We start from the raw sequence: 12,082 nt of genomic DNA on the forward strand, positions 1-12,082 counted from the left end.
TTATGTGCTAAAAACATACTTGTGCAACACAAGGAGTTTTTGCTAAGAATGCTGAAGGCAGATCATTTTACACAAATTACTACTTTTTTTTAAAAAAAAAAGCAAATAACAATAATACAGCGGTATCCGAAGCTAAAAGTCTATTGTATTCAATACAAGAAATTCCATTTATTTTATACTTAAAAGTATAGTTTGCAATATTGCCCAAAATTAGCACAATCAATAAATTATTTCAAGCAAAAATAATTGTTCTCGATTAGCTTTTAATTTAGTCAATAAAATTAAAACTGATATCCAAAATTTAAGGACTCATTTTTAGGCGAAGCAAAAACGATAGCACATAATTTGAATATTTCAGAACATTTTCTTGAAAAACGAATTCGAAAAAAAGAGAAAAATATATAATTCGAAACAGCAGAAGATGAAATTTTAGAAAACCCACTTGTGGAATTCCGATGGTTTTTTTTAAAAAATCTGTAACTGATACTGTTATTGTACAGACAGAAGATAGAATTAAAAGTATTTCAAATCAATCACTGATATAAAAACTTTAGAAAAACATGAATTAAAAAATTTTTCCAAAAACTTTGTAACGTTTTATAATAACGATGTAAATGAAAACCTAATCCAAATAATTACTTTGCTACAGGATTTGATTTTGAATGAAAGGGATGTAAGTAATACTCAACACATATTGCAAACTATACTAATTAATAATTCTAATGATTTATTTCTAAATAAAATTTTTCTTTACACTGCCAATGAGTATAATAAATGCTGAGAGCCTTTTTAGCAAATTAAAATTAATAGAGAATTTTCTTCAGTCAAGCATGAGTGCATAACGCTTAAATGCACTTCCTATACTATGCATCGAAAAAGAAATTGCAAAAAGAATGGTAATTTTCCTGAAGTAATTAATAGCAAAAACAAAATCACACATTAAATAAACATGCAATAATAATATGTGTTCGTATTTGTATTTCTTTTTCACTTTGCAAAAAATTTAGAGTCCCAAATGGTTTTTTGCATCTTGGCCCCTTCATAGAGAAGGCAGGCTCTGTGTCTTCGATTTATACTGAATAAGATATACTGTGAGATTAGAGCCACAGCTATCCTTGTTGTCATCCCATCTGTTTAAAAAGTTAGGTATGGAGGATCGAATGTGCGTGTTCTCGCTTTTCACCCCCAAAAATATTGTCTCATACACTAAATGAAATTTTGGCAGATATTTAATAGATTCCATGCTACTAAATAAAATAATATATCATATTTTTCGATTAACCATTATTGGCAATGATTTATACTATTCTATTTTTTATCTCTTTTTCTTCTGAAATATATCTAAAAACAAAAGATAACAAAAATGCTTTTAAGCCAGAAAGCAGGGGCAGATTTCCCACGAGACTGCTACCTAGGGCAGCTAAGCCGAGAGTAAGCCACAAGTCTACTATAAAAAAATATATATTCTTGGTTGTTAAATAAAAAAATGAAAAATAAAATTCTGTTAGTAATAAAATATTAGGATAACCTATTATTAACCTATAATCAGGTATAATTTGTTAAATTTCCTATATGTTTCATTACATTCACTTAGTTATTTGAATACTTATAAACACTGAACTTCTATTTCCATAATATTGTGCACAAATGCAGATTTCACGCCATCTGGATCATAATAAAAACAAACATATTTTCAAAAAATGTATAAAATAAAAGATTAATTAAAAGTGAATCTAGTATTAAAAAAGTGTGGAAATGTGAAATTAAACTAATTATCATATTGAAAAAGGAACCTCATAATATGCACAGCTTAGAGCCTCAAAATACCCAAATTCGCCATTTACAAGAAGCCGCCCTTATAGAGCAAATATTCTTTACAACTTAAACAATTTTTAAAAATGGATTTAATTGAACTTAGAATTAAAAAAAAACAAAAACAAATGCTTATGGATAAAATTTCCGTTGACTCATTAAAGAATTTGACTCCCTAAATAATTTATTTCACACATCTCGTGATTAATAAATGTGATAACAATTGTGATAGCCTCAGACACTGATTGCAAATCTGATACAGCTGGAAGAAACGCCAACGAAATTTCTGCTTTGGCGATGATCGCTTGGCGAAACTTCTACTCTGCTTTCCTGGCGCGGCCAGCATCCGATGTCAGACGACTAACGATAGGAGGCGGTGACGAGTGACTGATAGTGCTCCCCTGTGGCCTACACGTGACTTCACTTCTCTCAAAACAAGCGCGATTTCTTATTGATTGGGTGTCATCTTCTGTCCACAGGTAATAACTTCTTCGATTTTATTGTTCTTGCTCACGTGTTGCGTGCTTTATTCAGTGACTGACCTTCGAACGAACATTACCGCCGTCTCTAAACCTTCTTATATTAATGTGAGATTTCGCTTGATAATGCTATAACAGCAACAAAAAGAAACTTTATAACAGTGTTTTAAATGATTATTTTATGCCTGTGACTTATTTGCAATGATAAAATTCTATATTCTATCGGGCTTTTTTTTTTTTTACGAGAAAAATATTTTTTTTGCGTTTTTGAGAGTTACGGTTGCGTATAGAAAAATGATACTAAATTAATAGAAAATATTGATTTTTTTCATCAATTGTAAGTTTGTATATATATATATATATATATATATATATATATATATATATATATATATATATATATATATATATATATATATATATATATATATATATATATATATATATATATATATATATATATATATATATATATATTATTGCTTTTACTTTAAAATTCATCTGGGTGGCCCCCCGATGTTTGAATTATCGTGCATTTAGAATTTAAAACAAATATTTCATTTCGTTCAACTTTAGATTATGGCAAAGGCTAGTACAAAATCGCTTGTTAATATGATGATCATAGAAGCGAAACAAGAAAGGAATTTCTCTTCTTCATTCTCAATTACTGAAAAAATACAGTCTCCTGTGAGGTTACTTATTATTAATAAATCTAGCTACAAAACGATCGGTATTATAAAAGGTTGAACAGTAAACTTATCTGCATGATAATTAAGGACCCAGCACATTTGTACCAAATGTGTGGGCATAATTATGGCTTGGTGGTTGATTTAACACAAAAACTTAAATTTAGGTTATTTAATACTACATATAATTTTTTATATAAGCAATATTAGGTTTTATAAGATTAATTGCATTTGCTATGATTCTTTTTATCTTGTGTGAAAAATGGAGTCGGATTTTCAATCAAACTGACTGTGACAAAAATATGCTTTTAGAAAGAGAATTAAATTCATCCCAAATATTTCAGCCATCACGATTTAAACAGTTAAAAAATGTTGATCATAAAATTTTAGTTGTAAAATGCGCAACTCTTTTAAATAGCAAAATTTAGGAACAAATTGTCAAAATAAATCTATTTTAAAAACATCTTTAAATTCCTAATATTTTCTGCTAATCTGTGGACTTCTTGGAAATGTGGAGCTACGATATGGATCTTTCGTAAACTTAGATCTTCTCCGTCTACTTCTTCGCAGTTTCTACTCTTTAAGTAAGATTATTCATTTAGCAATTTCTTTGTTTGACAAATTTGAAATGCATATCCCAGAAGGAAATAAAATTACTTTATCTATACCTAATTAGATTTGTTTACAAAGCTATTTGCTTTCAATACATCATTTTCATTTTTATAAGAAATTTTATTTTTTCATTTTTATTATTTTTTTCCTTCCTTCTTACATTCATACTTTCCATTTATTATTATCATCGTTTCCTTTCGTCACACTCATTTTCACCACATTTTTTTACATTCTAAATCATTTTCATTCACGATTTAAAATTCAATTTTTCTCAAATCAGGAATTTTTTTTATCAGCTCTGTTTTCGTTAAAATAAATCTGCAACACTCTCTTTAAGCTTTTTCTTTTACTTGAAACATGTTTGATTATTCTAAATGCAGCTGCTACTTAAATAATTATAAAAGTTCATTATCTTTAAAATTATACTTTTTGCAAATGTTGTATTTTTATGAAAATATTTATTAATTCAGCATTTGTAAAATATTCTGTATGTGCTTGTGTTCAATATGTTAGAATGTTACAAAGTTTGTTATTTCATTTACCAAATAATTATGTCGTTGAACATTTTTTACAATATAGAAACTTTTCTCACGTTTATTTTGTGAAAAAGGTAATAAAATCTGCAACTATATTTTGAGTTGACTTTGTACATTTGTGCTTTGATTTAATTTCTATTTTTTGATGATACTTACCCAGAATTAATTTTGGAATACATGAAGAAGAAAAAGTTAGCAGTTCACCATATTTAAAGGCTCTAAATTTAATTTTGAAAATTTTATACCATCTTCCAAACTGAGATGTGATTAAAAGGAAAAACAATGGATACTTGATTCTTTAGTATTCAATTTTGGAAATAGTTTAGCGAACAAAATATTCCCTCACTTAAATATTGTTTTTAAACCTAATTAAGAGGAAGAAAAAAGTAATTTTGAAGCAAAAAAGAATACTTTACTCTTATGTAGGACTTTTGAAGCAAAAAGAATACTTATGTTACTTGCCGTGTCATTACTTTCAAGCTAAAGATGCATACATTGCTAAAACTTTTTTTATTTTATTCTTTAGAACGTTATTGCAGCAAAATATTATAATTGATGCCAATTATTTATTTTTCTAAGTAGATGCTAGGAGCCGATTTTAAAAATTGATGATTAAAGCTTACAATATTTTTTCTTTGTTTAAATTTCTCAAGAATAAGGTAACCTATTTTCATTAATGAGATTTTTACTGAAGATAGTCGATGTATATGACGGGTCTTCAAAGATGAATATAGCTAAAATGATCAGATTTTGTAAGTTTTAACGCTTTTCGTATTTGAAGGAGAGGAGAACGCAGTGTTGAATATATGCTCCTTTTAGCTATTGTTCTTGACGATTTGTGAGATGGGTCGAGGAGTTCTTGAACTCGAAGTTCTTAACCTCCGGGCATAACAAGTGATATGGGTATTGAGATGGCATTGAAATTACATAGTAAGTGGTATTGCATGATGAAGGTGAATTATTCTTGTCTACTATTCACATTGATGATTCTATATGACACGAAATTATTATTAAACTATTATTTTATTACATTTTATCTAAAGAAAAATAATATTCAAAAGGAGTCTCGATAATGAACTGCCAGTATATTTTATAACAGGGAAACAATGATTTTTATAAAATATGCTAATATTTAGTAAATGTTGGGAAAGAGAATTTTTCAGAAGCTAATTGTGTTTTTGTTTTTTTTTGTTATATCTAATAAATGATATGATTTTTAAAGATAAATTATCTTATTAGAATAAAACGCGCCATCTGGGACTGTATCAAAATTGAAATAAAACATAACTTTATATAAGCCCTGTCCAAGGCAAAATCTGAGATGTCTGGCCAATTTAGATCTCATTAAATGAAATATATTTTTCCCCATAATAATTGTTCTCTTTTGTCATATAACTGAACTGGTGGAAATCTTCCTTTTTGATTTCTTAAGATAGTATCAGCACATGCAATAGATGTTGTATCGAATCAAAATCTTTTCATTAATTTCGAGATGACGTAATGCTCGCTTGGGTGTTGGAGTTTTTATCTGCCAATCTTCTCAGAAAAATTTATCAATCTTGAAGGTCTTTTTCAACTGATTATAAGAGCATTCTGCGAAGATTGATTGTCTTGTATTTATTTTTATAATTACAGTTATAAAATTATATATTTAAATTAAAATGATATAACAGTATTTCAATCATACTTTTATACTGTAACGGAAGAAAAAAAAAACAAAGAGTTAAAAACTATGAGGTGCAATTTTATTTTATCAACTTGTACTATTAAGATTAGTTGTATTATTCATTTGTCCTAATCTAATCATTCTTTGAGATTTCAACTTAAGCTACCAGAATTTTTGAACTTCAACTCTGGATAGGCTAGGTAAAAGTTGAAAGTCTGCTTTATCGTAATCACTGCTAATCTAGAACGTCTGAACACTGTAACGCGAACACAATCATATCGGAAATTAATGACATTCAAAGAGAGAAATGAAAATTACGAGACATAACAGCTATTGTTCACTAAAATAGTTTAATTTTTTCAATGAATTGTAAAAGTTGGCAAAACAATTTTCCAATTTTTTTTTGTTAGAAAACAAAATCTAATTAAGCTTTAAAAAAATTCCACAAAAGAGTTACTTAAAATAAAAAAACGGAGCAATTCAGCAATTCACGAAAGTTTTTTTGTGTTTTATTACTCAATATTACCTCATATTGTTTGCAGTTATTATGCTGAATTTCATTTGTAAATGTAAAAGCTTTCTAATATTGTTGTGACATTTCCGCCACAACTGTTATTCATCATTCAAAATAACATGGGATAGCTAGGTGGTATAGTATTTACGCCACCACCTGAGTTCGCAGTTGATGTATAAAAAATATTGAATTATTTAAATCAAGCTACTTTCCTAAATGGAATAATTTTCATTTGCCTGAATCTGATTATACTTTTTGATTTCCTTTTTTAAAAACTGAACTTTTATCAGTAAAGAAAATATTTCCGCGTTATAAAAACATGAATCATTTGCTAGATATTTTGAATAAGTAATAATAAGTGGATATTTTTAAGGGAAAAAGTGAGAAGATAGATGGATAGATTGCATCAAACTCGCGAATAAGACAGAAGCTCGGAGTGTCTGGAATCCGCGACACTCAGAGCTTGAAATCGAAATTATGCTACCAGGCTATCGAAGCCGCACTATTTCCGTTAATGATGTTGCAGATCAATGCTTTTTCACAAAATGGCTTGTTTACTTTCTGATTACAATGTATATATAATGTACTCTAAACGCATAAAAAAAAAAAAAAAAAAAAAAAAAGATTTGTAAAAAGCTCCACTTTTTAGATCCCCCCCCCCCCTCCTTCCTCATGAATCTTAATTTTTTTTCTCGAATTATATCTATCAGTGAATAGGATAGATGAATGAACTAAAGGCACGAAATTTGATATGAAGCCTGTGCTTCAACACTGTAGGGTAATCCCCCCCCCCTCCCCAATTTTATGCGAAATTGGTCTGCAAGTTGACTGTCTATTCGTCCGTCTCTGTCCATGTGAACAGCATAATTCAAAAATGTAAAAAGCTAAATAGAGAAAATTTAACATGTTATTTTATAATTAGAATTGCAAATAGGTTGACTGTCTGTAGGTCTGTCATATAAGTGAACATGATAATTCAAAAATACAAATACTTTTGTAAGTAAAATTTAGTTTGTGATCTTATCACAAAAACTGTAAATCTGTGATTAATTTTGGATCCAGTCTGTCAAAAGAAAGACAGTCAAAATATCTATTCGGTTTTTCCTTACTATATGCGCCATGGTTCATTCTTAATTGGATACTTCGTATGTGTACTGACAACTTGTAATTCAGATGTTAATACATTTAAAAGTTGAATCAATAGTTAATGCACGTTTTAAGGTATTTAATTGTTACCACACCTTCGAAGACGCCTAATTTTTACCATATCTGATAGGATAAGTATGCCTAGATTCAGCTCTATAATACTATCTAATACTGCCCGGGAATGATTTTGAGGTATACACAGTATTTAATTTCTTAAAAAAAGAATGCTGATGATTGTAATAAATTGCAAAATGCTCGGTTCTGAAATGGCTTAATTTAAATAAACATAGTTTGTACTAGTTTTATTAAGATAAAATCTTATCTGAAAAACTTAAATCAAAACGGTCTGAATTCAATAAACTGAAGATAAATTTATGTAGCCGTTCAGATAAGAATGTCTAGCGTTGACGCAATTCTTTGCATTCAGATGGTCCCGTTATTAAAGTAAATTTCTTCATCAACTTTTCAAACCTATTTTAGTGAAATCTATTACGGTGATTTTTTTTAAATTAGAAATCTAAAGACTGTGCAGAAAGAATTGTGTAGATTGTATAGAAGAAAAGGGGATTAAAAATTTCAGCATTTCAAATACTCTTTTACAAGACTACACAAGGTATTTAAGAAAAAACAATATTTATGTATACTTTAAATTACATGCTTTATTTTTATAAAATTGGAATTTTGAAATTAAATTTTCATTCATTCCCTGATGTGCTTGGAATCCTTGTGATAAATTTCAAAACAATTTTTTTCCTATTTTCTCACTAGCAATATACTATTTTAATATTTTTAAAATTACTAGTCAATTAATTGATTTGACTAAATTTTATTCCATAACTTGGTGTCAGTTGATAGTGAAGGTGAGAAAAATAAATGTTGTCAGGAATCTGTAATATTTATAAAAATGAATTAATAATGCAATTTTTTTTAAATGAAAAATAAATAAAATAAAAAAAATCTACATTTTGTATACTTATATAAGAGAGATTTTATGAATTTTTTCCATTAAATTTTTTATATATTTAAAAGTATATTTATTAATTATTTGAGCTTTTATTGAATAAGAGTCGTAATTAAAATTAAAAGAGATTTTGAGTGAAATGTATATTTAAAAAAGTTATTATTTTTTCTTTAATTCTTGTTCCCTCTAGTTGAAAACAACTTTCTTGATAAATAGATATATTCAGCTTTTTATGTAACTATCTTTTGGGCCAAAATTTAGAATCGAATAAAATAATATTTGTAAAGCAGCGTTGTGGATTGAAGGGAATGTCTTCTCAAAACTTAGAAAGGGGTAGTGGCTGTCTCAGCACCCCGCAACAATCCTGTTCGACCTTCCGCTTAATCCACAATCAGTATCGTATCTCATTTCCAAGGCGATAGATAGTTTATCTCTCCGATGGGTTGTATTTTTAGTCAAAGCACGACTGATTACAGCTCTTATCGCCACTGCTGTTGCTGTTTCCTCATGTTTTGATCGCCATTCCAGAGAAATTATATTTTGAGTATCAACCGTTAGAAACAATAAAAAGGTTCAAAAGAAATGTCTTCCTCATTTTTGCTCTTTCTCTCACGTGCTTTTTTTTCTAATCGTGCATTTAGCGGAGTTTCGCCAAAAAATATCTCGTGAGTGACAAAATAATCTCATACAACCAAACAATCAACTCATTTAAGTTTCACAAAAAAACTGGAAAAGAATTATGGTCGTTATCAGCAGATTTTTTTTTCTCAATTTAATAAAGTTGATTTGCATTATAAAAAATCCTGCATTGCCCGATTTCAATAACTTACCCTCTGTTTTTTAAAGAATCTTGTTTTCATGATGATTTTATCAATTTCACTGGATATCTCGTCTTTTAAGAATGTTTGTTGTAGTTTGTTATAACTTATATATTTTTCCTCATCAGTTTACACATTAGGTATATTAATAGATGTCTGAGGAATACGTTTACTTATTGTTTTCCTTATTTTTTAATATATATGTTACTTATCTAAGGCGAGCGCAATTTCAATTTGCATTATTTATTTCATTCATCGTGATATTCAAGTTAAATTGCACCCTCAATAAAATTTAAAATTCAAATGTCTGTTTAGTTTTATTTTGAATTTATTTTTTTTTCTTTAAAGGAAGCAAGGCAAAATAAGGAAACTTCCTAAAAATCGAATTATATTTCAAAGTAATAAGGAAGCTAAGTTATATAAATTCTAAAACAAGAATTCTATTTAATAATTTGTTGAAATCATATATCAAATTAGGAGAATATGGATGTCAGGTTCAATATTCAAAATTGCACTTAATTATGACAATTTTGCCATTTATTTAAACCATCTCCAATCCATTCACAACAGAATACCTGTAATGCGACAACGTTGTGCAAAATTATAGCGCTAGAATTTTGGTTGTAATATTTGTTGAAGCAACAACATTTTCGACCTCGTTCTCTGTTACATAACTTTTGGTATCTTTCTTCCTTCTCTCACTCTTATCAGAAAATTTAGGCATAATACTCTTTGATGGTTGCTGTTAGTCCGCAACAAAGCTTAGGGTTTCTTTATCCGTCCCTTTTTTTATTTAACAAAGAAAGTTGAAACGGTTACTATTTTTTTCATGTATATTCAAAATTTAGAAGAAAATAAAACGATTTTAGCTACCGAATTCGCACTAGCTCTGCAGTCTTGAACGCGTGTGCAATGAAACGTGAGATTTTAGCCTGAAAAAAGTACAGAATGCCTTCGCATGATTTGATGAAGATAAAAACAAAGTTAGTGATCTGAATCTATGTTTTTTTTTTTGTTTTTTTTTACATATTTTATTAATTGCTTTCTTCTTACAACGCAATAATTAAAAAAAAAATTCGTCCCAGTTATTTCGTTTTACTCTGTTCGTCATTTTATTATTTTATTCTAATATTAATATATAGGTTACTTCATAAGTTCTAACACACAATCAGAATAATTCATGTTTCTTTTAACTGTCATGCAAGTGGATTAAAACCTTCTGCACTTCCTGTTTTTGGTATTTCGAGATGATGATGACTTAATTCTGATTATTTCGACGCACTTAATGTAATAGTGTGTTTTTATTAAAACACGATAGCCTCAAATTCTTAGCGACGCTCCTTGAAATGGCATCCATATCCATATAACGCTTGAGTGATTCGTCATGCTCTTAAAATATGTTAAGTAAATTAAGTATTGTTCTTTCTGTAACTCTCGCTTGGCTGCGCTAGTTTAAAACAGTACTCCCACCGAAGTTAGGTATCATTTAATTATATGATTATAAGTATCCATCTAATATGCCAGAGTGGCCAAAATTCTGCAAGTTCCCTGAAAATGATCTCATTCTGGAAAATTCGCAAATTCGAAAAGAAAAGAATATTTTCCCCATGTTGTGTGTAAAAGCAGTTTATGTTAGTACAAGATGCTTTTTACTTTTTAAAAATGAAACAGGACAATTTATATTCTAATGAAAATATCACGTGACTTCATTCAACTGCGAAAACAATTTCTTTCACGAGAACACACACAAAGAAAAAAAAGAAAAAGAAAAGAAAAGAAAAAGAGCAGCTAAAATAAGGAGGTGTGTGATCTTACTTTGGCATTTCTACTTGTTTCCATCGAAAAATTTTTCGACGCTTAAAAATAAGAAAATCTATATTAGAAATATAATTATTAATAAATAGTAAAGAAAGTAAAATTAAAGCAATTATTTCTCAAATTCAAATGCAATATTTTTTATGAAGAAAATTTGTTTAACTAATTCTCCCTAATTTGAAAGAAGACCTTGAAAAAACTTTATTAATCTATTTTTCCTCATATCCACATTGGGGAGCTTTAATGTACAGAGTTTGTTTTTTCTTTGTTGAAATTTAAATGACGATTTAGAAGATATCGTTTGATTTTTCAATAAGTTGGAGATGAAATTTGCTTTATATATATATTATGAAATTACAATGCTGAAAAAAAAATAATTGGCTTATTATCGTGTTATTTCCCTAGAATTAGAAATTACTCTTATTTTTTCCTATATTTAGTAAATGTAATTTCAGAGAATGCAGGTCATTGCATACATGGGTTAGCTAAAAACCAAGAATTTTATGTCAGTGAATTTAATTGTCATACTTTACAGTGCAAGCTTTGTATCACTACTCTCGCTCATTTTACCTTACCCGTGAACGATTCAAATCATAGGTAATGGCGGAAAATGCAAAAAATATAAACTATTAAAATGAAAAAGGAAAAAAAGTGTAGAAATTTGTTTATCAAGTTTGCGTGAAAAATGAAAGTTACCAACTTTGGAAACCTACTGTCTAACAGTGAAAGGATAATTAATGTTAAAAGATGAAATAGTTTTACATTTGTCATGGAAATAAAATCCCTTCTCTTCCCATATTTTATGAATGATAAATATTTTGACGCAGTCTCAGCCGTGAAATGATATCTGTCTTCATTTGAACTAATTCTCTCCGTGAAACAAACTTAAGGATTGCTTTGAAATTATTTTCAATTTGAACAGTTGATTCGCACAATAAGTGATTGCTAACTTGTAACAACTTCATTTGGAATTACTTCAATGCCATTTTCATTGGTTAGAGTATGGAACTGAAACTATTATAAAAATGTAATGAAAT

General features: G+C 28.5%; 1 protein-coding gene across 1 annotated transcript in view; it reads left to right on the top strand.

The window, feature by feature from the left end:
• The first annotated feature begins 2,132 nt into the window (after positions 1 to 2,132).
• The window catches only part of LOC129982997 (high affinity copper uptake protein 1-like), a 61,652-nt gene continuing 51,702 nt past the window's right edge, over positions 2,133 to 12,082 (top strand). The window contains exon 1 of the mRNA XM_056093071.1: positions 2,133 to 2,291. The gene's annotated coding sequence lies outside the window, so the exon portion shown is untranslated. The remainder of the gene's footprint in view (positions 2,292 to 12,082) is intronic.

Source organism: Argiope bruennichi, chromosome 1 (assembly GCF_947563725.1).
Source record: "Argiope bruennichi chromosome 1, qqArgBrue1.1, whole genome shotgun sequence".
Lineage (NCBI taxonomy): Eukaryota > Metazoa > Arthropoda > Arachnida > Araneae > Araneidae > Argiope > Argiope bruennichi.